Below are 4,178 nucleotides of genomic sequence, written 5' to 3'. Positions count from 1 at the left end.
GAATTTCCCATTATATGGCGTCTAGACATATTATATCTACATTTGTTCGTGACATATTTTGACTTGTCAAATATTAATAAACCGATAAATAATATAATAAATAAACCGACATAGATTAGTGGTTCAGAGAACCTGACCGGACATCAGAAGGTACGGGTTCAATTCCCGTTGGCGGCATTTATTTTTACTCGGGAGATATTTTCAATTTGTATTGATATTTCAGGCGACTAATTATTACTTATAATTATTATTTGTTTTCCTTTATGCTAAGCATAAAACCTTGTCTTATAAACATTAGTTTAACATTGAAAAAAAAAAATTCTGAAGATATCTACCTACTTATTAAATATGTCTGTTGTTGGAAGGAATTTATGGAACCACCCCTGATCTAGGTAAATTATATCAAGCAAGCCTACCTCTTAACCCAACAATATCAAATAACGTCCAGGCATCTGAATAACGCAATCAATAGAATTGATCAATGGGTTTAAATGGATATAAAAGACTTTTTAATGTTTTCATTGAGTCTTTAAACGCCTTTGTGCCATTTCTGCTCGAATAATGCGTTCTTTTATTTGAATAAGCGGTTAGTTTTTCTTCCTTTACATACAACCCTTCATGCTTTATGCTAGCCGGGTAGAAAGAAAAGAATTCACCGAGATTTAATATAAGTAACCTATCATTTACCATTTAATTTAACTTGCACACTATTATTATGTAACCACGGTAGTAATTGATATTATTTAATTTTACCTGCAATAACTATATACTTGTAAAATAATAAAAAATCAATAAATTGGTTTAAAGAAAAGATTAATTAATGACAGGCTGTTGAGTTCAACAGCTCGGCTGTGGAACGGTTTTCCGGCTTCTGTGTTCCTTCCTTATTACGAAATATTCATTCCATCCTCTCCGCATAGCATCCCCAAAGATGACGTAGGTACACAGGGAAATCCCTCAGCGCCTCATTTATGGAGATAATATAAAATATGTAGTTATATATAGACCGGACAGTGGCTAAGTTGGCATCGCGTTTGGGTCCCATCCAGGCATCATCACAACACAAGCAACATTTTACGATTACTGTGGTGGTAGTAAGAGATTTTTTAAATATTAGCAGGTTATTCGTAACCCTGGAATGTTTATCTTTCTTTAAAAAAAATACCTATATAAATCACACGTGCTTTCATTGGTTGATCAATGATTTATGTAATTATTTTTCATAAGCAATAATTGTTCGCCTGAAACACTCATCCACATTGAAAAAATCTCCTGATAAAAAATACATGACGCCAACGGGACTCGAACCCGTGTCCATTCGATTTCCGGTCGAAAGCTCTGACCACTGAGCTATGGGGGCTTATTTCTTACCCGAGAAAATATTCAATATATGCTAGTGTTTCATTCAACAATTACTGCTTTTTACATTTTTTCACCTGAGAACAACCAACTTTATTTTTATATGAGAAAGGCATTGTAAGTGCTAAATCTCTCACTAGATGGCGTTGATACAAATTGTATACATTTTTTAGGTGAAATACTTGGACTTGTCAAATATTATTTATTATTTTTTTGATAAATTAATGTTTTAAAGACAAGATTTTATTTATGCATAGCACAAAGGATAACAATTATTTTTCATAAGCAATAATTGTTCGCCTGAAACACTCAGTTATATTCAAATCAAATTAACTTTGCCTTTATGTAAGACGGAGAGGTTTTAAATATATCGAAAAGGTCTGTATATGAATTGGCCGTCATGTTGTGTAGTCTATGGTCATGTCACAGTGGAAACGATGGTGAAGTCGCGTAGCTTTATTATAACACCTAACATTTGAGGACAGTCTATGAAGTTTTTTAGTGATTAAAAATAATAATAATATCATTATCTCCGGGAATAAAGTAGAAAGAATATGTCTTTCTTATGCGCTTACTGATAAAAGTTGACATAAGATACATACTAATAATTGATTGGGAAGTAAAATAAGGTTGTACCGGTAGGAGCTTTATCAGTTGGAACCATCCTTATTATATCCCAAATCCATTCGAGTGTACATCCAAAGGATGAGAGGACAATTTGTAATTCAATAAGTAATTCCTTCCGACATGCGACTTATGCGACAATTCGATTGTTGACAATTTACTCGATAGAGAGCTATATCAATAGCTCAAGAGTGGGTGTTTAAAGTTCTTTTGAAAACCCCGCAAAAATTATTATGTCGTGATATTCGATCGAAAGTCCGGTAACGTATTATAAATGAATTGAAATGAATTTTGCTTTTCATTTCAAAATATTATCAAAATTTCTATGAAATGTTATTGTGGAATTTTGTTATTAAAGATTATTCATTTTACTTGGTTACCAATCGAAAAAAAAAACGTTTGTCGAAAGCAAACTTATTAGACGTTAGATATTACAATAATATTGTCAAAAACTACAAATACATACATCAAAATTATTTCTCAAATTGGCGACACAAATCTGGATTGTCTGCTAATTTTCTAATGTTTCTATGATTAAAAAAATACTAAAAAGAAAGGCTGTACACGCAGAAAAATGATGCTGTTAAAAAGTGACAGCTTGCCAATTTACTTTTAAAATATTACTCACTGAAAATATAGGCAGAACACGTGTTCTTTTCAATGTCATGACCGAATGTGATAGTATCAATATCACTATTTGTATGAACACGTATTCCGCCGTACTTCTAATACATTCCCTTTTAAGAGGAAGCTACAAGCCAAAAATGTGTATATTCTTAGTATACCTTATATTCTAGGTAATAGGCATTAAAATCGATTGACAAACGGAGTCTAGAAAAGTTCGATTTCAAGCACAAAACTAGTTTTTTTATTTTTTAAAAAAATTTATAAGACAGCAAAAAAGTTAATCAAGTGAAACTGTCACAGATAATCTTAGCTATAATACTGTATTTTTTAAAGTTGTTTCCTTTACGTGTTCATACATTACTATTGAAAAAAAAATTTAGTAGTTTACATTTATATTTTTTATTACGTAATTTATGTTTTTATTTGTATTCTACTCAAGCGAAACGATAAAAAACTTTCAATCTATCTAAATCATATTTTTTTGTATTCATAATGTACACCGATTCGTTATAAAGATTAATCAAAATTGTGATTTAGCACTAAGCTTCGCCTTAACTGATATTTTGTTAGGAACTTTGCCAATTCATTCTTCAAAAACCTGCGATGTTAACAGGAAAACGAATAATATGATCTCTGTGTCTAAATCTGTATTTTAATTATCTAACAAGACAAACATATATTTATAGGTTTTTGAAACGATGTTTTAGCACGAAAAGACGTAAGCGTCCAATAATAAAATCTTCAACACAATATTTTAGATACGGAATCATCGTTTTTTAAGTAAGTACCGTGACAGGAAGATGCTATTTAAGATTGGTACCTTTCTACTTGAAAATTACATCACTTCCGGCTAAACCCAACTAGATGAAATGAATTGAACTATATTATAAAAAGCTTTTAAACTAGTTTGAAATATCTCGTATTCAAACATATATTATCAATCTGTGTTAATTTGTGTTCGCATCAACTCTCAGTGCGTCGTCTATAATTAAACGAATAAAATATTAATATTATTATTTTTTGGAATATCTTAGTGAGTGAAATCTCAAATTGTAATATTTAATTATTGAAGACAATATTAGCGATTCTTAAACGAAAATCTAAAACAGATTCGGTCACATCTAGGACTCGCACCCAGGACCCTTGCATCGCAATGCATAAAAAAGATAATTGCCAATAAAAATGTGCGGTGAGAAAAGTGAATGTCGGTAGATCTTATTCGAAGTATGATACAGTTAAATATGACCGAAGGAGATATGGTCCCATTAGCTCAGTGGTAGAGCGGTACCCCAGCAAGGTAAGGGTCCTGGGTTCGAGTCCTAGATGTGACCGTATCTTTTTCTGATTTTTCTGTTTCAGATTTTCGTTTAAGAATCGGTAATCTTGTATTCAATAATTGAATAAAATATTGTTAAACATTCAAAATTTTAATAACCACTTATTTGTCTCCGGATCAAAGCGTTCAGGGTTGCCACACGACCTCTGGCCGGGTTTAAAAACAAAATAAAACACTATTGTGGCCGACAATAAAAGACTGCGCGTGGCCCACAGACTCCGCCTGGCGGATT

General features: G+C 31.9%; 1 non-coding gene across 1 annotated transcript; it reads left to right on the top strand.

Moving 5' to 3' along the window:
* Positions 1–3,869: 3,869 nt before the first annotated feature.
* On the top strand, positions 3,870–3,941 carry TRNAA-AGC (transfer RNA alanine (anticodon AGC)). Its single transcript has one exon. It is a non-coding gene; the product is annotated as a tRNA-Ala (tRNA).
* The last annotated feature ends 237 nt before the right edge of the window (positions 3,942–4,178 follow it).

This window comes from Hesperophylax consimilis, chromosome 24, assembly GCF_061612785.1.
Source record: "Hesperophylax consimilis isolate HC1 chromosome 24, BYU_Hcon_1.0, whole genome shotgun sequence".
Lineage (NCBI taxonomy): Eukaryota > Metazoa > Arthropoda > Insecta > Trichoptera > Limnephilidae > Hesperophylax > Hesperophylax consimilis.
Note: the sequence above shows the minus strand (reverse complement) of the source record. Positions and strands in the feature narration are given on the sequence as shown.